At 35.0% G+C, this 24,003-nt stretch overlaps 3 pseudogenes; all 3 read right to left on the bottom strand.

Moving 5' to 3' along the window:
• Nucleotides 1-3,327: 3,327 nt before the first annotated feature.
• Nucleotides 3,328-6,554, bottom strand: LOC125119337 (guided entry of tail-anchored proteins factor 1-like; annotated as a pseudogene).
• Nucleotides 6,555-6,611: 57 nt separating this feature from the next.
• Nucleotides 6,612-7,522, bottom strand: LOC125119339 (olfactory receptor 8J1-like; annotated as a pseudogene).
• Nucleotides 7,523-15,516: 7,994 nt separating this feature from the next.
• On the bottom strand, nt 15,517-16,446 carry LOC125119336 (olfactory receptor 8K1-like; annotated as a pseudogene).
• Between the last annotated feature and the right edge of the window lie 7,557 nt (nt 16,447-24,003).

The raw sequence follows: 24,003 nt of genomic DNA, 5'->3' as shown, positions 1-24,003 counted from the left end.
TGTATCAACCTTTTTTGAATACGGATACAGACAACCTGTTAAACATTGTTAAGACAGTAAAACGTTCATCAGACAATAAAAAAAGTTCTGAGCTTTTTATATGAGACAAATTACCATGTATGCTTTACAAAATATTCAGCTTATTTTATGAATGGACTGATATATTTCTGATTGTATATAACTTCTGGGGGGAAAGCATCCTTTTCCTAAAAAATTCATTGTCTCATTTTGATATGCATATTTAGAAATATTCAAAGTTCTTTAATAGAAAAATTTGTCTTGAAAAACCTATAGTTATTTACCTAATTAGTAAAATATTTTCTTAAAGGTGTATTTAACCTTTCCTATGAATAATAGACATTATATCCTTCTGACTTTTCTTTCTCAAAGCCAGAAATAACAAAAATATTGACTGATATTTTTGGCAAATGAAAAATATATTCATGCTATCAATACAAATAACTGTAATAATTTAAAAGATTGTGATAAATTGGAAAATTACTTGAAATAAACAATGAAACATTTGTGAAGAGATAAATTGTGCTTATAGGACACTACAAAATACAAGTCAACATGAAACATGAAAACATTAACTGTTTATAATAAGTTTAAATCTCACATTTTCAGTGGTTTTATCTGGAAGTGTCTAGTGATTCAGGGATAGTAGAAATGGATGGGCATGATATTTGAATCAAAAATGGGACTTCTTTATATTCTCCACATGCTGGCTTTTTGCCTCGTTTCCCTGAATGGTTTACCACCAATGCTTCCTGGGGGACATGTCATTTTTTTCTCATAAAAATTATTTTCTTAATCACAGTTGTGTGTAAGCCTAAAATTCAGTTTTGGAAATAAAATGTTTTCTCTGAAAACCAAACTTGTCCATGGAAACACACTTTCTTTTTTTTCTTTTATTTTTTTTAATTTTTTCCCACTGTACAGCATGGGGATCAAGTTATCCTTACATGTATACATTTTTACCCCCACCCTTTGTTCTGTTGCAATATGAGTATCCAGACATAGTTCTCAATGCTACTCAGCAGGATCTCCTTGTAAATCTATTCTAAGTTGTGTCTGATAAGCCCAAGCTCCCAATCCCTCCCACTCCCTCCCCCTCCCATCAGGCAGCCACAAGTCTATTTTCCAAATCCATGACTGTTTCTTCTGTGGAGATGTTGATTTGTGCTGGATATTAGATTCCAGTTACAAGTGATATCATATGGTATTATCTTGTCTTTCTGGCTCATTTCACTCAGGATGAGAGTCTCTAGCTCCATCCATGTTGCTGCAAATGGCACTATGTTGTTCTTTTTTATGGCTGAGGAGTATTCCATTGTGTATATATACCACATCTTCCGAATCCAATCCTCTGTCGATGGACATTTGGGTGGTTTCCATGTCCTGGCTATTGTGAAGAGTGCTGCAATGAACATGCGGGTGCATGTGTCTCTTTTAAGTCGAGTTTTGTCTGGATAGATGCCCAAGAGTGGGATTGCGGGGTCATATGGAAGTTCTATGTATAGATTTCTAAGGTATCTCCAAACTGTTCTCCATAGTGGCTGTACCAGTTTACATTCCCACCAACAGTGCAGGAGGGTTCCCTTTTCTCCGCAGCCCCTCCAGCACTTGTTATTTGTGGACTTATTATTGAGGGCCATTCTGACTGGTGTGAGGTGGTATATATCTCATGGTAGTTTTGATTTGCATTTCTCTTATAACCAGCGATGTTGAGCATTTTTTCATGTGTTTGTTGGCCATCTGTATATCTTCTATGGAGAAATGTCTATTCAGGTCTTTTGCCCATTTTTCCATTGATTGATTGGCCTTTTTGCTGTTGGGTTGTGTAAGTTGTTTATATATCCTAGAGATTAAGCCCTTGTCTGTTGCATCATTTGAAACTATTTTCTCCCATTCTGAAAGTTGTCTTTTTGTTTTCTTTTGGGTTTCCTTTGCTGTGCAAAAGCTTTTCAGTTTGATGAGGTCCCATGGGAACTTCTTAAACTGGGGGGTTATTAGACAAAAGTAACCCAGTAGCCAGTTCTACCCCTCAGAACTGTATGCACGAGGCATTTGATAAAACCTCTGGGCATTAGCTTGCATCCTAGTCACTCTGAACTAGATGATGAGTAAGACTATATTACAGGTCTAATGTGAGGGAAAAGAAGGGTGGATTTGTATGTTTTATATACTAATTATCAATGTAAAATCTGTTCCTAAGTTTTCCATTGAATAAATATTTAACTCTAACAGTTGTCTGCCATATAATGAAAAGGGGGATAAAATCTTGTATTTCTTTTTCATGAAGGACAATTTGAGAAAATATAGCAAAGGCCTAGAGGTCACAGAACATTTCTACTTTGCATACTATGATTAAGGTAGGAAGTTTATATGTTTGAACTGTATGATTTTATCAAATAATTTTTCTATGAATGTATAGTGTCTCTTTAATTTTTTAAATTTTTTTCAAGGCCTTAAAAATACCCTTCATTTGAAATACTTTAAAACACACAGCTCAAGCACAAAACAATGCATTATGGGCTCATGAATACATTTATAAAACATAGTGATGAAAAATTACCAGCTTCAAATAAGCAGATAATACATCCAAAGTCTTACCCAACAACTGACATTTCAAGCAGAGGAAGTAAAAAGCACAAGCAGTGTCAATTAGTGTTCTCTATTGATAGTACTGCATGAGATTAAAAAACACATTTTCATATGGTATTTGTCTTTCTCTTTCTGATTTACTTCACTCAAAATGTCTCTAGTTAGAAAATATATAGATATATAAAGAAATAAAAATATTTCAAATTATCGTAGTGGTCTTCACATTAAGTTACGTTTTAATCTGGATTAAAAATAGCATGAATTCTTTAAAGTCCTTAAATTATTAGAAAATTTTGAGGGGAGTTTCCTGGTAGCTCAGCAGGTTAAGGATCCAGTGGACACAGCCAGAAAAAGAAAAAAGAAAATTATGACTTTCCGTTGGCAATGTGACCTTTAAAATATGACAAGAATGCAAATCACAAGGAACAACATGTGGACACCACATGACATCACACAGTTCTTATTAAAAATCTGGTGCCATGCTGGCTAGAACGTAGGTGTGAGACTGATCTTTATGGCTTGTGACAAATTGTATAACATTATGACTCCTATAAGAATCTCAACATAAATTCCAAAAATAAACACGTTCAAAAATAAAAACTAACCTGTGGCCCATGTTTCTTTAAAAAAAAACACAATAAACAAACAGCATAAATCATATTTTCAACCTCCTAAATGACAATTCCTTTTTTACAGTGCTGTAGCTGCATTCATCTTCTTTCAGCTGAAAGGGTGAAATGCAATAGCCACAACTTTGTTGCAGACTAAAATCCAACAGGTAATTCCAACACCACCTGCTATTCTAGTAGGAAATGCTGCCAGGCAGTCTAGCGGAGTTATCCATTTCCCAGGCACCACAGCCACAGGGACAGAATAATACTTCCAAATGAGTGAGACCATCAGCACAGTTGCAATATGTAGAAAGCAACACTTACCACCCATTTTATCTTGGCCAGTGGCACTGTCCGTGCTTTCACGTGAGTTTTGAGCTTATCAGTTATCTTGTTGATCTGCTCCAGCCTGGCGTATCTGGCAAACTCGGCCATCATGTTGACGGTGGGGAGCTCCTACTTCATATCCTGGATCTCTGCGTGCCTCTGGGACTTCTGCTCCGCATCCTCCTGCAGTACCCAGGACATGAAAGAGGCGAAGGGGAGTTCCTGTCGTGGCGCAGTGGTTAACGAATCCGACTAGAAACCATGAGTTTGCGGGTTCGGTCCCTGCCCTTGGTCAGTGTGTTAACGATCCGGCGTTGGGGTGAGCTGTGGTGTCGGTTGCAGACGCGGCTCGGATCCCGTGTTGCTGTGGCTCTGGCATAGGCTGGCGGCTACAGCTCCGATTCGACCCCTAGCCTGGGAACCTCCATATACCATGGGAGCGGCCCAAAGAAATAGCAAAAAGACAAAAAAAAAAAAAAAAAAAGAGGAGAAGGACAGTCCTGAGGAGGATCCTGAGTACATACCACCCAAACACGAAGCTGAGCACTAGCAGCCATGCCCAGCGATGGGCCTCCCCAGCACTCAATTCAACAGCTCGCAGTGGCCCCAGCCCCACTACTACAGCTCCATGGCGACCACTTGGACTGCCCCGCCTCGGCAGTGAGCACCAGGCACTGCACAGTCACGATGCTGCATTTGCACACTGCTGTGTCTCTCTTTAAAAAATTTCCATCAGAGAAACACATCTGGTACTCTTGGCTAAATATCCCCTCTGCTTGTGCCTTGTTATAAAATGCAGTGACTTTTGTTTTGGTGTTGAAATGCTGCATCATTATACATGGTACAACATTTCAAAGAAACAAAATATTTAGGAAGATGGGTAGCGTGCCAGGACAATCTGTCCTTAAATGTAACTAAGAGGAAACTCTTACTGATGAACTAGGAATATAAGATATTGCATTTGATTTCCCATTTTCTTAATCTTAAAATATTATATAAATTTAAACAAGTAAATAAGCATAACTGATAGGGGATATTTCAGAGAGGTATATGAAAAAACAAAGCTACATTTTATGAGGGAGTTCAGGAACTTTATACAGTGAATCCTGGATATATTTCACCTATGGTCTTGTGTAACATAAATTCATAGATTTCTATCCAGAGTTTTAGCAACCACTGGAAGTGTCCATTTGTAACTTATCCATAGCTCATCCTTCAATGCCCATTTCCTCACTCTCCTAGCTCATCACAAACAAGATTTATAGAACAGAGACTGTGCGTAAACATGTAATAAACTCCATGCCCGGTAAACAGAGGTTGGCTGTTCAGACAAACAAATGTAGTGTAGTGAATTATAGATTTCCCTTCCTGTAACATTAGACTGAACTATCAATGTTTTAACATAGATTAACTAGTTAGGAGTATTCTAAAATAAAAGCTATACATAATTTCATTCTTTCTCATTTTTTAGTAGATCTATGAATTCTCATCCCTAATTTCAGGCAAGTAAAAAGATTCCAAAGGACTATATGGACTCCTTGCTTACTAAAGATATGCTCTAACTACCCATTCTAAAACTAGTACCATTTATCAATCACTTAATAATAAATTCAAGGTCACAAGAGGCAATGCAAAGTATGAACTAAAGGATTTATCCCAATGTTAGTGAAACAGATTAAAGAAACCCTTACTCCAAGATGCCTCATATTTCTCCTCCCTACTTTGGAAGTTAAAAAAAAACTCAAATAACTTAATCAGTAAGGAATTAGTAGACTTCAAAAAAAAATTAGGTGTTGGGGGGTAGTCTGATTATAACCCAACAATGATCTTTCATGTCTATGAGTTTATATTTGCCATGTAGGACTACATTTCTCTTCTTATATTTTAACTATTATGAATGAAGATTTAGCACCTATATTTGAAGAAGCTCATCAACACTAAAACCAATTTATAAGTGAACATACCCAAATAATATGATTTTCCATATATGTCTTTCAATTAGTTCTTTATTTGTTAAGACTCATCGCTAAGGTTAAATGTCAGTCACTTATTGAGCTTATTAAAATATGGACTTAGTGACCTTTCTCTGGTGATTCTGATTTGTAAGTCTGAGAAAGATTCTGGCCACCTCTACGTATTGAAAGGTATGCCACAGATTTGTTGTAATCTAACTGATCACAAATTATCAGAAAACAGAACAAAATAACAAAACAGATTTTACTGTAATGGTATAAATAATTCTCACATTGTCCGTTGAATATCTAATGTATCATGATAAAGCAAAATTATTAAACATAATAAATAAACTTGATCCTTAGAGCAGGGGGAAAGGAAAAATCTTGATGAAATCGACTGTTCATGAATAAAATAAAAACATACTCAGTGATACTTGAATATGCTTTCATATTGATATGTAAATGTATGATAAATTATATAAATTATTAATGGAATTGAATAATCTCAATGTTTTATTAATACTCAGAATATAAATTCATTTGTATTTTTCAATCACACAATATTAAAAGAGTTACATAGTTTTAAAGATACATGTCAGTTTAATTTCACTAAGTTAGCTGAAAAGGATTTTAGCCATCTGTAATTACACCTCTTCAAGATGCAGTGATCCACAAACCCAAACTTGTGCAGGAAAAAAAGAAAAAAGGTAATCAATAAATAAGAACAATCAACTTATTTCTATCATCCATTGTTGCTGTTCTATTCAAACTTAATTTTTTAACATATCTTTCTGGATTCCAGTTCTGTATGTAGCTCATAAGTCCAAGAGTTTCAGTTTATTTTTTATTTAAATATTTATTTAATTTTGGCCATGCCCCTGGTGTGTGGAAGTTCCCATCCTGTGCCACAGCAGTGATCTGAGCCATAGCAGTGATGACACTGGATCCTTAACCCACTGAGCCACTAGGGAACTCCTATTTTTAAAGTCAATGTTTATTAAATCTTAGCCAATTTTAATTCTGAGAATTACTTATAAACCTGCAAGCCAGCCATCTAACCTCAGTTTCTTCTAAGACAATGGCAGCCTATCCTAACCATCTCTTCATTTACCTATAGAGTTTTAAATTCATATTGACTTAAAGAACAGCCTGAATTTCTCAGAAATTTCTTTAAGGCAGCCTTCATGTCCTTATTCCTCAGGATAAAGATCATGGGATTCAGCATAGGAATCACCAATGTATAAAACACTGAGACTGTTTTATCAGTATCCAATGAATGGTTTGTTTGAGGCTGTAAATACATGAAAAGAAGTGTTTCATAGAAAACTGACCCTGCCATCATATGTGATGCACAGGTGGAAAAGGCTTTTTTCCATCCTTAGAATGGACAATACAATGTTGAAATAAGACATCAGAACCATAGTTATGGAAGAAACCAAGTTTGTAGCTGCAGATACAAATACTACTGTTTCTAGAAAGTAAGTATCAGAGCAGGACAATGGTAACAGAGGGACATTATCACAGGAAAGAAAAAATTATTGGAATAACAGTAAGACACAGAGAACACACAAGATGAAACTACAATAGCTGTGGAAAGCTGTAAAGGTATGTGAGGGAAACTAGTAGAAGGCAGATCCTCCAAGATAACACCACTATGTAGAGCAGTGGATTACAAATGCCCACATAGTGGTCATAGACCATCACAGCTAACATGAAAACCTCAGCCACAATGAAAACTAAGAACCCTCCTTATTGGGTAAGAGGTGGTATGCTTTTGTACTAAAAAAAGGATAATAATTTTAGGGGCAATGACAGTCAAATTGCCAAGATTGATGATAGGCAATACACAGGGGTCTGCAGTCGAGGGTCCACACTGGTGAGAGTGATGATGGTCAGGTTCCCAGCCATGGCCAGCCCATAGATGACCAGTAACACAAGGAAGAGGGGAAGCTGGAGGTCTGGGTTGTCTGAGACTCCTGTAAGAATGAACTCAGAGACCCATTTGAAATTTCCAGGAGCCATGTAAGAGTTTGGAAAGTCATCCATGGGGGAAAAACAAGGATAAGTGGTTACAAAGTTTAAAGAATTTATTTTCTGGACTGGACCATTAGATTGCAAGGGAAGGGCAATTCCTTGGGTGAGATTTCCTGCAATTATTCTTCCAAATTAGATCAGCTCCTCTATTTCAGCTGAAATCTAATGTGCTGCTTGCTAGAGACTGTATCTTAAACTGCAAAAATAAATTTTATGTAGCAGCTGTTTTAATTCACAAGCATTGCATTCATCCTCTAATTTCCCCTTTCAGAATTCTGTATCATATTATTTGCCAATTTCCATAATGCTTTGCCATTCTAAGCAGCCATTCTTGTATTCCCTTAGGTCAAGATTTCCCTAGGTTATTAATACACTCATAGACTATATTGTATCTTTGCTCTATGTGTCATGATTCTCATATTAGTTGGAAGGCAAATGGTATTATGAAAGCTTTTTGAGTAATCTAAGATGTCTTTTTAGAATAATTGAAATATCTTTAGCTTCATTTTCAATGACTTTCATAATCAGGTCCATATCACTTTTCTTGTCTTACTAAGTTACCAGGCATGTGCTGAATATAAAATTTTATCTCTGGTCTTCTGCATTCTTACTCCTGTTGATTCTTCTGAGAGTGCTCCATTTGCTCACACACACACACACACACACACAGAGGTGGCATGTTATCTGAAAGAAGATTGTTCATTATTTGTAGCAGTGACCTTGTGTCATCAGAAACTGGGAATAAATCTAATGGCAAATGAGGCTAGCAAACTAGAATTTGGAGTATTAAATAAATCATTCCTGGTCACACTTTAGGCATTTCCAATCTTTTTTAGGAGTGTTACTAAGCAATGGGGAGGATAAAAAGACAAGTGAGTTTTCTTTAAACTATTACCAATGGTTTTTAGCTAATGAGTAATAATAGTACTAAAAATGTATTTAAAATTGTCTCCATGAACTTAGAATTTTCTCTTTTTTTGGTCTTTTCTTTTTTTTTTTTTTTAGGGCTGCACCCATGGTGTGGCATATGGAGAGTCCCAGGCTAGGGGTCTAATCAGAGCTACAGCTGCTGGCCTACCCAACAGCCACAGCAATGCCAGATCTGAGCCACATCTGTAACCTACACCACAGCTCACTGCAATGCTGGATTCTTAACCCACTGAGCAAGGCCAGGGATCGAACCTGCAACCTCATGATTCCCAGTCAGATTCGTTTCTGCTGTGCCACGATGGAAATTCCAGAATTTTCTTTCATTATAAACTTGCAAGACTGGATTTTTTTCAAGTAAATTTATTTTTCAACACTTTATTTTTGGTTACTTGATCCAAAGGTATCCTAGTAAGTTAATTTTCTTCCCAAGTTTCATTTTCTCCTTGAGAATGTCATAGAGGTTGTGTCCTATCAAACCAGGAATCTTGGAGTCTACAGATTTTTAATATCTTGATTCTGCTTATACAGTGCCCTTCCTTAAATAGAAATCCTTCTTTTTTGATAACTTGTTTTTGGGTTTTTTGGCCATGCCCATGAAAAGAGGAAGCCTCAGGGCCAGAGATTGAACTCACAGCATAGCAATAACCAGAGCCACAGCAATGACAATGCCAGATCCTTTACCAGCTGAGCCATCAGAGAACTTTTAGAAATTTTAATTTAAATGTTGACAGATTTCTTTTACTATGAAATAGATGGTTTACCTAAAGATATTCTATTACACATTGATTATATACTCTTCTTCCATATATGCTTTTCCTTATATTTGTATGTTAACAGAGTTAATGGAAATTTTCTTAAGGAAATTTGTGATGTATATTTATATCATCAAAAAGGAACATCATTTAAAGTTTAAGTAATTGTGTATCCAGTTTTCTTTCACAGATTTTTTTGAAATGTTTATTTTTTAATTTTAGCTAATATTGCAGAAATACAACTATGATATAAATCATCTCACTGAGAAAACATCCATTGTGTCAGTAGTGTTATAACTTATTTAAGTACATAAGACCTAATGGCACCAGTTTTAATTGTGAAACATAAATAGCAGTATGATATTCAACAATGCGTATTCTCCAAAAATGTTCTAAATATTGGAAATAAGTTTTACTTTAAGTATTGTATTATATCATTACTCACAATGTCCAGTGCCTTCCAAAATGAAAGTGAAGTGGCTCAGTTTAACATATAGTTTTGGATTTTTGGAAGCTGTACAAAGATAAGGTAAATATTGCCTACCCACCTCTAAAGAAAATCTGTTTCACACTCATAGAGTTTCTACATGGCTGTGGCTTTGAGATTTAGTGGAGCTCTATAAACCTTTCAGAGTCTAACTCCAAAGCACAGGTGATTCTAGCATCCACAAATTGCTTTTTACATCCTTGGGGAAGATTTCACTTGGGATTTACTCCTTAACAAGATTTCCCTCTAGGAGTTCATCCAGACACTGCAGCAGTCTGTGTGTGTGTGTGTGTGTGTGTGTGTGTGTGTGTGTGTACACGCATGCACATATGTATGTATGTGTGTGGTAGTCTGGACCTACATTATTGAAGTGAGTTCAACTACATGGCATCTAATTAAAGTGTACCTGTTGAGTAGCTCATTTGCATTGAGATTTGTTATTGCAAAAGTATAATATTAAAGATTTAGAAACCAATGGGTTAGCAGTGAAAAGAGAACAAAGTCCATTAATAAATTGTATTTTTTATACCATTCTGTTGGGTTTTTTCTCTGCTTTACTTCAAATAATACAAAATTAGCATAGTCATTATTTCAAGTAATGGGGTAAAGTGACGTTCAAAATGAAGATTTTTTTCCTCCAAAGAACAATCCTCAGTAGTAAAAGTATTATTTTAATTTTTCTTTATGATTGTCTTTCAAGTGAGAAAAGGTAGAAGATAACTCTGAGTCAAACAGAATGTTTAAAAATAAAGCCCTTGTGTCATGTCTACAAATTTCCTGTCCCACAAATAAATTTTTTACACACGGAATATTTTAATATATGTATTTACATATTAAAAGACTAAAAGAATTATGTAGAGAGGAACCTGCCATGGAGTAATTCTCTCCTTTGAAGCTTAAGTCCTCTTTGCAATAACACTTATTATTTTTTGACATAAGATTTTTTTCCTGTAGGGCCTTAAATTTAAAGCTGGAATTTGAAGCCAAAGGCAAAATGACATACACATAACATGTTAATGCAGGCATATGGGAGAGTAATATATACATTTTAAGAGCAGATGAAAACAAACAGATTCGCATTAAGTACTTATGGATGGTTACCTGGTCGTGGGAGAGATGAAAAATATATCAGTCTTCATGGGCAGTTGTAACAAAATATTGTAAACTGGTTGACTTAAACAATAGAAATATATTCTTAGTTCTGGTTTCTAGAAGACCATGATCCACATTGCTTAAAGCAGCCAAACTCTTTTCTAAAGCAAAGTACTTTTGTGTAGTCCAATCAACAATGTATGTTATTTTTAAGAGCCGAACATTGTAGCTGTTATGATACTTTGTACTTGGGAATTTAGCATTTTTAATTTAACTCAAACTGGTGGGTGGGAAATAGCATTTCATTGCTCTTGTAATTTCATTTCCCTGATAACTAAATATGTTAGGTCATTTTATGTGTTTATTGTGCATTCATATTCCCTCTGTGAAATGTCTTTTCAGACATTTCCCTCACTGTTATTATGTGGTCTTTCTGTCATTAATTTTTAATTAATTAATTAATTTATTTTAAATTTAATTTTATTTTTAAATTATTTCCCCAATTCATTTTTTTCTTCTGTACAGCATGGTGACCCTGTTACACATACATGTACACATTCTACTTTCTCACATTATCATGCTCTATCATAAGTGACTAGACATAGATCTCAGTGCTACACAGCTGGATCTCATTGCTAACCCATTAATTTTTAGAGGATATTTATGCATAAGCTATAGCCTTTTTACTTACTTTGGCTTCTTTGTTGATAATAAATTGAACATACCTATGTGCATATCTTTTGGACACTCGCTCCATACTTCTTTTTATCTATCTCTATAATATATTGCTCTATCTTGATTACTATAGGTTTATAATCTTTTTATTTTTTTTCCTAGGGCAGCACCTGTGGCATGTGGATGTTCCCAGGCTAGGGGTCTAATCCAAGCTGTAGCCACCAGCCTTCACCAGAGCCACAGCAATGTGGGATCCAAGCTGCATCTGCAACCTACACCACAGCTCACAGCAATGCTGGATCCTTAACCCACTGAGCAAGGCCAGGGATCAAACCCACAACCTCATGGTTTTTAGTCAGATTCAGTTAACCACTGAGCCACAACAGGAATTCCTATAGTCTTGAAATCATTATTGTAATGTCCTCAAATTTATTCTTCAAAATTGATTTAGCTATTCTGGAATTCTCTCTACTGTACAGAAACAGGCTAAAGCCAGACACAAGGGGATTTAGCTTTTAGATCTTAAGGTTATGTCTAGACATGCCTGCTCACTACAAAAGCAGTCACATTTGGTAGTGATTATTAAATTATTTTAATATTAAATGTGGTCTCTAATTTAAAATTAAGTACATACCTTGTTAAAAGGTATACCTTTGGTCTTAATAATATTGTGTTAAATTAAGGGATGAGCCACTCAGCTGATGAGGATAAAGTATTAAAATAGATAATGCTCCTTTTTTGAGTCATCTTTCCTCAACACCTTAAAGCCAGAATGTTTTCCTATTACATGTGGGAAAATTGAAGTGTCTGGAAAAATCTCTTCAAAAAAGAGTATATTGGCAGTCTGAATAAAGTAGTAATTGGACAGAAATTGAAGAAATCATTACAGAGTCCATGAAGGAAATCGACCTCAAGGACATTTATAAATAATTAGAGGTTGAGTATATGCACTTGAGCCACTAGGGCCTTGCAACTATTGCCATTTAAAAGTCAATACAAATACTTTCCAGTTTCCTAATTCAAAGCTCTTACTGCATCAAGCCATTAATTAGGTATGGAGTGAACACAAATAATCTCAGTAAAATTAAAATTGTACTTCAGAAAGAAGTTTCAGTGTACAAGAACTAAAATATTTTCAAATAGGTTGGAAGCATTATATCTAAACTCTTCATTATTATAAGTATAATGCAAATATGTGTTTTGTGGGTATTAAGACAATGACTGGGGACAGTGAAGTCAGGAATATTATAAGCTTTCTATTAAAAAATAAGGTAATGCTTTAGGACAATTCACATTGTATCCATGATGTCAAATAGCTGATGTTACTCATCTATTATTGATATTTTGCAATGTTGTCATCATTCAATGAAACAGAGATGTCAGTATCCTTTCTTGGAAAAAAATAGTACTTGGAAAAAAAATCAAAATACATAGCACTTTTTGTTAGTGCTTTATTTTTATTTTAAAGTACTATGTAAACATGTAAATCATTTACCTATCAGCACATAGTTAGATTGTAGAGGAAAACTTGTGCATTTATTTCAGAAATAAAAATCAATAGTATATTGTTTTATAAGCACAAGGACTATTTAGAGCATTTTTAAAATAGTAAAAGAAATAAAAACATGCAAACAACCAAGTGTCCATCAGTTGAAGAATGACCAAATACAAAATGATTAATCTGTATTCCACAGTTGGGTGCTGATATTAAAAATTAAAAAAAAAACTTTATTACCCAAGAAAGGTGCTCATGATGAATTCTCAAGTTACAAAGGTAAGTTTAGGCTTTTTGGTATGATTTTTTAAAAGTTCTTTCTGTATGGGTGATACTGCACATATGAATAATATTTAACTTTACTTGGGGGTTGTGAAAATTAATAGCAATGCAAGAATTTGGGGGAAAATCATACATGATCAAGAAAGTCTGCAATATAATACAAATTGTTAGTCTCAAAAGTGAAATTTATTCATAATATATATGCTTATGGACAGGATCCAAAGCTAACATGGTAAGCAGAATTGATTTTCTTGGACAACGAAGTTTTATATTTCATTTACTTGGTTTAATTTATGTTTTACTTTATTTCATTTTTACTTAAAAATTAAAAGTTTGTAGCTTTATAGAATTCATAATGAGTACATAAATCTTGGATAAGTTTCTAGGATACCATATGATATTTTAAGATTTAGCTATATATTTATATATATAGTGAAATATGCATATAATATATACAATATATATTTATATATGGCTAAACACATATTTTAATTATATAAATAATATATAAATAAATATATATATAGCTGTATATAAAATATCTGCATATGTATAGATTGGCTAAATATAGCTAATTTGAAGTGATTAGCTAAGCCATCCCCTCACATAGATATTTTTTTCTTTTGTGATGAGAACACTTAAAATGAACTTCCTTAGTAAAGTAAACCTCAGTGCATTAAAAATGGACAAAGTTGAGAGTTCCTGTTGTGCCTCAGTGGAAACAAATCTATGACCCATGAGGTTGCAGTTTCCATCCCTGGCCTTGCTCAGTGGATCAAGGATCCCATGTTAGATTAGTTGCAATTAGACCCCACATCCATGTGCCATGGGTGCAGCCCTAAAAAGACCAAAGACAAAAAAAAAAAAAAAGGAAAAAGGAAATGAAATGTATGCATCTTAGATAAAGAGATCCTGATTCATATTTTGATATAATTCCTCACAATTTTCACTTTGAATTCCAGGGTAGATTGAAACAAGCATTACTGAGGTAGTGTATACATTTTTAAAAATCTAAAAAACGCCTCTTTAAACAAATAGGAGAACATGAAGATGTAAGGAATCCATGCATTGGCTGAGTGAGTAGAAAAGGAGAATGAAACCTTGTGTTAGCAAAATATCAGCTCTGTTTGTACAAGCTCATGAGGGAGTCAAAGGAGACATGATGAAAGTTCAATTAACTCTAAAGGGTATCAGTTATCTCTAAACTTTGTTATCATTGACACAGCTTTTCAAAATATTGATGTCATTTAGGAAGTGACCAGATAACTCCTTTATCTTGAGCTTGCCAATCCTAAATCAACTTGTTTATCCAGAAGCTATCAAAAAAACAAAGTTAGCTGTAGTATGAGAGTCTCTCAAAGGATATCTAGAATTAGCCAATATTTTTCTCATGGTTCTTCATTAAGAAAAAAATCTTCCAAATGTCCACTCTAGCTGTGAAAAGGAGAGAAGGAGAATCATGATACAATCTGACTAAAAATTTCCTTCTGAGGTGGCATGCTTTATTTCCTATTTAGCTTAGATTCTTTTTTTTTTTTTTTGTCTTAAAAGCTATTTCTCGGGCTGCTCCCGCGGCATATGGAGGTTCCCAGGCTAGGGGTCGAATCGGTGCTGTAGCCACCGGCCTACGCCAGAGCCACAGCAACGTGGGCTCCGAGCCGTATCTGCAACCTACACCACAGCTCATGGCAATCTCTGGATCATTAGCCCACTGAGCAAGGGCAGGGACCAAACCCGCAACCTCATGGTTCCTAGTCGGATTCGTTAACCACTGCACCAAGACGGGAACTCCTAGCTTAGATTCTTGAAGCAGATTTTTCATGCTGTGTTATAATAACAGATTTTCTTACTATTTAAGGCTTTTCTAACCCACACATTCTTCATGGTTCACTTTTATTTATCTTTAATACACAACGACTGCTATGACATATACATTACTAATTTTCTAGTTAATTGTACTCCATTTTGACTACTTAAGATTTTTTTTTTAACATCCACAAGTGTAAGCTTGACCAAAAAATTTGGTATGGTTTTCCTTCTTTCTAAATATATAGGTTCCTATATGGTCTTGAAAATTACTTGAGATTTAAATTATCTGGCTATAATATTTATTCAGTCCAAGAGGAAGTGTTTCATCATGTACAAGAAGAAAGCAACATGGTCAACCATTTCTACTTTCTGATGGCATAATTGGACTGACAGAATATTAAACAACAACTTTGGGACCCACTTTTAACTGAATATTAAGATATTAATTGGGGATTTTGCATCAATTAGTTAAAGTTCTCCTCAGAGCATCTTTAACTTCTCTGTTTCTTAGGCAATAGATCAATGGATTCAGCATAGGGATCACCAGGGTGTAAAACACAGAGGCCATTTTATCCATAGAAGATGTATAGCTGGATTTGTGTTGCAGGTAAATAAACAATAATGTCCTGTAGAACACGATCTCTACTGTCAGGTGTGAACTGCAGGTAGAAGGCTTTGTAACTTCCCTCAGTTGAGTTCATTCTGAGAATGGCCATGAGAATAAATGTGTGTTATACAAGAACAATCAAGGGTGAAGAGAGCAAATTACACCCTGAAAATATCAAAAAGATCAAATCTAATTCATGTGTGTCAGAATAGGGCATGGATATCAGAGGGGGACAGTCATGGTAAAAATAACTGGTGATGTTAGAGGTTAGAGCCACAGAAGGACAACTTAAATAACTTAATGGTGAGAATCTGTAACACAAAAGTGCTAGAGAGCTAGGGAGTGAGTACTAGGCCCCAACATACTTCTGCCGTGGTGACTATGTAGAGGTTTGCAAATGGCTATATAATGATGTTAGGCCATTGCTGATAGCATAAATATCTCAGTGATGATGAAAATCTCAAAGACTGCTAGTTGGGTGGCACACCAATGATAGGAGATTGTATTTTGGTGAGGGACAAAGTTGACCATCATTTTTAGGCCAATGAGAATGGAGTAACCAGATCAGTAATTGACAAATGTCTAAGCAAAAAGCACATGGTACTTTGGAGTTCAAATGAGTCTGGAAACCATGCCCAGATTTCCCAGCACTGTGATACAGAATATGACCAGGATGATTCCAAAGGGAGGCACCTGCAGCCTGGGGTTATTGGTGATCCCCATGAGAATAAATGTAGTCACGTTTGGTGCTACAGTATGATTGTGTTTCTCCATATGGTTCATCTTGGTAACCTGTGTATAAGATCAGTACTACTTATATTTGAGATGCTCTCCTCTTTTTTAATGGACACTCCTGGAGGTATATGGATTGAATCCCAGCAGCAGTTGAGATCTTCACCCTAGCTGCCCCAAAATTGGATCCTTAAATCATTGTACCAGGCTGGGGACCGAATCTGTGTTGCCTCAGAGAAAATATTGGTCCAGAATTCCAGGAAATGCCATCTCCTAAGGGAATTAAATACATGATATATGAGATATAGAATTGTTTTCTTTGTCTCAAATATAAATGGAGATTCCTCTTCCCATAAGGTCAAAATCACACATACCTACATTCACATGGCAGTGAAAGTGCCTAATGATTAGCATTTCTGATTGTAATGCTGTTCTTGACATCAGCTTTTGCTTACTAGACAGTCCATTTGAAGACATTCACCTCAAGTAAGTACATTTTCAGCCACAAAATTAGTTCAAGAGCCAGGCTGCTCCAACCATAAGGTTTCCCTTTTAGAAAGACCTAGATGATACAGGTAACTGACTTCTTGCTTGAACCTGCTTTTCCCTTCTTGCACATTAATTTCTGCTCTTATGCTTTTAATTCACCAATACAAACTGAATCTATGCACACCACTGTTGACCACAATGAAAGAAGAACCCATGGCTTTTCTCCCTCCCTTGCTCTCTCCTCAACCTCTTTGTATGGCTCTGAGTGTGCCATGTACCCTCCAGGGTATGAGTAATAAGCCTTGTTTTTCAAGGTTCCCTGATGACTGTCACCAGGGTGCATCCTGAAATCATAATAAGAATCACAAGGGTTGATGAACCACACACTAGCTCTGGCCAAGGGAATTGTCCCTAGGTGCTCTCCAAAAATATTAAGGCCCAGTGGAGTGCCCATTCCTAGTTGATAGACTCACAAAGCACACATTCACTGAAACATTTGTAAAGTACACTTTAAAGGGGCAAGATATTTTGAAGTGACTGTTTTGATACAGCTACTTAAATATATCAAATGACCTATATACTATATTTCTGCTTTTTTAAATTTTCAAGTAATTTATAAAATAAAAATCAACACCCAAACCATGCAACTAAACATTATCAACAATCATCATGCCTGTTTAAAGTTGTAAGACATAGACAGACATTGTAAACTGTTGGTGGAGTGATGGATTACATGGTGATTGTAAAACCTCTGACCATTGAATATAAATTTCAGTACTTCCACTTAGTATAAAGTCAGATTTTTACTCAATTCAAAATCCAATGCTATTTTAAGTTTTAGAATTTTGCTATTAATATCTTAGTTCTCCTTTGTCACATCAGTTATTTCTGACAAATTGCCTATACTGAACTTCCAATCATACATCCTTCTTTTGAATAAAAGGAACTTGGCCATTCTGATTATTTATGAATTCTGATGATATATGGAGATTCATGTAAAGAGACCCAGTAGAAAACAAAATACAAATGAATATCAAGCACTGACAGAGAATGCATTATGTGCCAGGCATTTTTATGAGCACTTTACATATATTAATTTACTTGATCCACACAATAACTTTAGGAAGTAGATAGTATGGTCACCTCTGTGTTCACAGGGTATTGGTTCTAGGACCTGCCATAGATCCCAAAATCTGCAGATACTCGTGCCTCATACTCTACCTTCCTTGTCCTCAGGGGATTCTGAATCTGCAGATTCAAACACTGGTAAACATAGCAATGCATGTATTGAAAATAATCTGTGTCTAAGAGGACCCATGCAGTGCAAACCCTTGTTGTTCAGGTGTAGTTTGTATTACCATAGTCCACCTGAGAGTCAAGGAAACAAGGCACACAAGGAGTGAATTAACTTAACCAAGTAATCTAGATAATAAGTGGTAGAGTCAGGATTCAAAGTAATTCTGTATTCAGAATATATCTACAAAAACATAATAGCATTCTTCTGTTCTAGTAAGGTCCACCTGAGAACATAGGAAATAAAAAGTGGGACAGGAGAAATACTAGGTAAATAGGGATAAAGATCCTTGTTAAAATAGATACTTTAAGTATTATGTTCATTTGAAAAAAAATGCTGTTTGTCTAAATGCACAACATAGGGTTATCAGAGACTATACTGGTCTGTAGTACATGTTGATCCTATTCCTGATAGATAAATATGTTTAAACAAAAGAAGCAGTTTTGCACAGCATAATGCTTTCAAGATCTTTGGTGATGTTTGAGTTTAAGCTGTAGGTCCTGAGAAGTTTTCAATGACCAATGTTTGCTACCTACCTAATTGGAAAATCTGCTTTTACTTCCTATTGTTTTCATCTTCATTGTCTGTCACAGAATATTTTGGGTTTTTCAAACCCCTTTGAGACTCATTTTGTTAAATATTTGATATTATTCAAGAGTTTAAAAAAGGGCACACAATTACCAAGGGAGAGTTTCTTGGGTATTTGTTAATTATTCTTCAAATGCACATTAGGAAAAGTCAAAATTATGTCATGCCTGGGTCTAACGGAATAAATAAATTACCTGATGGCACTAAACATTGGGAAAAATAAATATGCCTTTGTCAGCATCTCAAGTACATAATATAATGTATAGGCTAAGTATATTTTAAACATACATATGCAATTCATGAGTAAATGAAAAGTGACTTTGTTGAAAAGCATTATATATTATTATGACAAAGTATCATTCATTAACCAAGTATAATTTTGATGGATGTATAATTAAAAGTCGATATAAGACAATGTTTAATGACATTGTTTTTTCCAATGATCTGCAGTAAATATTTTCTTCATCAGTTCATAAGTTATCTTTCATCCCTATCTTTTAAAAATGTTTTTCTGTATCTTTGATTTTCAGAAACCTTATATGACATACTTTGGTGTAATTTCCTTTCTGTTTATCCTGCTTAGAATTATGTTAGAATTTTATATCTTGCGGTTATGGTTGTTTTTTATTTTTTATTTTTTATGGTTTGGAAAAAATTCTGGCCAAGATTTCTTCTGCAAGATTTTCTGCCTCATATAATTTCTTCTTTCCACTTGCACTACATTTGAATGTACTCTATGAAGCTTGCTGCTGTTCTAGGGATCACTGAGACTATTTTCATTACATTCATTCAGTATTTCAGTTTTCCTTTGACCTCATTTTTGATAGCCTTTATTGTGATGTGTGTAAGTGTACCTATCATTTCTTTTTCAGCACATTATATGCTGTTTTTCACATTCAACAAATATATGTTCCTTTCAAATATTGCATTTTCATCTCCAGATGTCCCATTTGTTATTTTTAATCTTTTATTTATCTCAAAATATGTTTTTATTAATTACTCAGTATATTGAACATAAATAGATTTTAAGTATTTACCTGACAACAAACACATGGTTCCCTGACCAAGAGTTTAATAAGTGTTTCCATCAGGAGAAATGTGAGTTTCTGTGGAAACAATAAAAGAAATATTGAATCAACAATAAGGCATGTTGGGGAGGGAGTGCCATTAAATCGAGACCTAAAATATGAGGATTAATTTGACTGAATACAAGGGAAACTATTTATCCATGCATTTTAATTAGACTTTGCTCTGGAGCTGAAAAGAATGCATAAATATATTTTATTGATAAGTTCCACTTGCTACATTTCATAAAGTTTGTATGGAAAATCAGGAAAACCAAGTAGAACTGCTCTGACTGAAGATAATGAACTCCTTTGGCTTAATCCACCTTGATTCCCTTCTTTTCACATTCTATTTCTCCTTTGTGAAAATCTGGAACTCTGTAAGCATGATTTTCAATTGGAGGTGTAGGTATCATTCAAAATATTCAAACAGATTAAATGTAGGATATAATCATTATAACATGCAATCCTTGGTTTAGCCTGCACAGTCCAAAAGGGCCAAGGCAGAAACTTCTCCCTATCAAGTGAAATTTCTGAGAGCTTTAGTTAAAAAATAAATCACTAAGGGAGTTCCTGTCATGGATCAGTGGTTAATGAATCTGACTAAGATGCAAGGGGATGTGGGTTCGATCCCTGTCCTCACTCAGTAGGTTGAGGATCCAGCATTGCCACGAGCTGTGGTGTAGGTTGCAGATGCAGCTCAGATCTGGTGTTGCTAAGACTGAGTCAAGCAAATGAATACAAGCTGTGGTATGGGCCAGAATCTACAGCTCAGGTTGGATCCCTAGCCTGGGAACCTCCTTATGCCATGTGGCCCTAAAAAAACAAACAAAAAATAAGTCAAACTAAAAAGATAAATGGAAGATTTTATTTGAACCAAATTGAGATTTATAACCCAAGACCAGCCTCTCAGAAGATCTGAGAACTGCTCCATCCATTAAAGGTAAAAGCAAAGTTGTTTAAGAATTTGAGTCAGAAGGTTATACATTAAAGGATGGATTATTGATAGTTTATCCAATTCTCTTGTATGAATACAAAGCAAGCAGTGAGTCATGGGTCATTGTGGCCTTGTACAAAATTAAGAAAGAAGGTTATCTCCTATACAATTATCTTCTTAATATTAGGAGAATATTGCTCTTTATGATTCAGCAGGCATTTCTGCTGACAGGGAGGTCTGGTTGATTCCTAATGCAGATACACAATGCACAGTAAAGGGGACAAGAGGCTAAAGGGTAGAGAAAAAAATTTTGTTTAAAGTTTTCTGACCTGACTTAAATATACATTTCTATTTCATCAGAGCTGTCAGAGAGGAAGAAATTCTCATTTACCCTTCTAGGTTCTTTCAGCTGGTCTAAGAATTAAATTTCCATGAGATAGACTAGCAGGAAAAAAAAATCAAAGTTGTATAACATGTAGATATGAGAGAAGCCCAGGAAAACTGAGGAACTTACAGAAATTGCCAAAGCTCTGACCTTCAATATCATCTTCAGCTAAGGACTAAAGAGGATGTTGGGGGTAGTGATTTGGGACGTCAAAGGGAAAGGAGGTATTTCACATGGAAATGGAAAAGCAAATATTTGATAAGTAGATATTTGTTGGCCATGCAGAAACAATGGCACATGGTGTTCTGACCTCAAGGCACTTCCTGAGTTCCCCCATCACCCCTAGCAGACTTTCTCTACTGATATGGCTGGTGATATTTCTACTATGGGAACAAGCCTTTTACCTAAATTCTTTCAGGTGATAGAGGGGAAGATCAAAGAATCTTTCTGCGTCTTTTGGGTATTGAATTTTCAACTGGAAATAATCACATGCTAAAGAGACATTTGATGGAGGAGGAGCAAATGTCGCTCCCCTAAAGGCACCAAGAGTCTGAAGCCGCTGAATGACACTTGGCAGAGCTCTAGGTATCTTCTAACTTTTAGGGTTGATTTAGCCAGTTTGATCCAAGGAATAGAAATGCAATACTGGAGACTGCTAAGCTATTTCTATCTAGCCATTTCATTTTTAAAAATAAAAACTAAATGTTGCAAGGCCTTACAATGTTTTCCTTACAATGGGAGACACACTGAATCAAGCAAATGGATACAACATTCCAGGAGCAATCCTACCACTTTGAAGACTTTATTGTATTGCTGGGAATTATTCTTGTGTTTATTGAGTTTGCCTCCATTTTGAGTGTCAGTTATTAACTCCCTCTCAAGATAGCTTTTTCAAACTACACCACAGCTCTTGGCAATGCTGGATCCTTAACATACTGAGCAAGGCCAGGGATCAAACCCACATTCTCACAGACACTATGTCAGTTTCTTAACCCACTGAACCACAAGTGCAACCCTGAAGATGTCAAGATTCTTTTAGCCTGCTCATACTAATATGAGAATTTACTCCCACTAAAATACTTATAAGGGTACACTGCAGCATTGTTAACTATATACACAATGTTATACAGCAGATAATAAAAAAAATCAAAGTTGTATAACATGTAGATATGAGACATACCCAGGAAAATGGAGGAACTTACAGAAATTGACTTATCTAATCCTAGTCATCTTGCATGATTGAAATTTTATATATGTTCATTAGTAATTCCCCATAGCAATCTCACCTCTGGGTATTTATTGATAAGAATGCTATCAAGAAGTCTAAAATGTTATGAATCCACTGTCCCTTCTTATTAAAAAAGACATCTTTGATCATTTTTTTCTTTTTTCTTTTTTTTAATTTTTATTTCAGCCATACCTACAGCATATGGAAGTTTCTGGTCCAGGAATCAAACCCACGCCACAACAATGACTATAGTCACAACAGCAATGATGCCATCTCCTTCACCCACTGAGCCACCAGGGAATTCCTACTGGTCATTTCTTAATATCTTTATGCAACTTTTTATGTACTTCCATTTGGAAGTAACCACTACAGCAGACAGGGTACAAAAGGATGCAAAAGGATGGCTGGCTTTTTAATCTTCAGCCTTGGTGATAGTAGTTAGGAATTATTGGGTTTCAGGGGTTTCTCTATAATCCTTAAATCATTCTACTTATTTTCCAGTCTACTTACTCAGTTTCTAAAACCTATTCTGAAGACAAAATAAAACAAACAAAATAAGTAGTAAGCAACTAGTTGGGAAAACAAGTAGAAAACTGAAAAAAAAATACAATTTCATGCATGAGAGTTCATCCTTACATGTAAAGACTTATATCCTTATATTGGAATTATTTTCCTTTAAAATATTGCAAACTTTTATAAAATATTGTAAAATAATACATATTTTAATGTTTTTTAAAATATTACATTGGACAAGCAGTACATAGGACATATACTAAAAATATTTTAATCTAAAATTCATACATAACAGGGTATTGTGTATTTTATCTGGAAAGCCTAACCTTATTATTTTATAATAGCTTAGATCAGTGTTGATTTTTTTCAGATTTTTTTCTCTTTACTTGCAATGTCCAAATACATTTTCAACTTTTCACAATAAGAGGGATATATAAACCTAGTCAATTTGTAAGATTTAATGTCCTAAAAATACTCCAGTTAAAAAGGGAGATAATGAATCTTTGTGGTGTAAAGAATCAGCTGTCAATGACCGTAAGAGTGTCCATGTCCAGAAGACAGAAACCATGGGAAATTACCTATAGCCAGATGATAATTGAAATCAACAATTCCTATCTATTCACCTTTAATGAAGAATTGGATTTCTTCACCAAAATAATTTTTGCTTTTTCTTTGGGTAGGGAGAATGCATGCCTTCCTTCTCTCTTTGCCATGCTCCCTGAGGAAATAGCATATAATTGATACACGTGATTATGCCCAAATCATCTGAGTGATTTAAAAAAATTGCCCATGGTTTTTGCTAATTATCTAGGACACCTTACACATTCTCTAGTTGAAAAATGTAAGGGACAATTAAATAAAGGTACAAAACAGCATAAATGATCACACACTTCATGGAGATCCGCATAAAAGTACTTTGCTCACCTACACAGAGTTAATGTTTAAATTAAGCATGGAAAATACTTTGACATCAATTTTATTCCAGTAAAATTAGGAGAGTTCCAAAAGTCACAATAAATTTTAAAGGGCATTGTCATCATCGCATACATTTTTTTCTCTGAATTTATTATTCAAATGAAATATGTACTGGCACTGTGTTAAAATATATAT

The sequence above is a fragment of the Phacochoerus africanus genome, unplaced genomic scaffold (assembly GCF_016906955.1).
Source record: "Phacochoerus africanus isolate WHEZ1 unplaced genomic scaffold, ROS_Pafr_v1 Scaffold_68, whole genome shotgun sequence".
NCBI lineage: Eukaryota > Metazoa > Chordata > Mammalia > Artiodactyla > Suidae > Phacochoerus > Phacochoerus africanus.
This window is presented reverse-complemented; position numbering and strand designations above follow the sequence as displayed.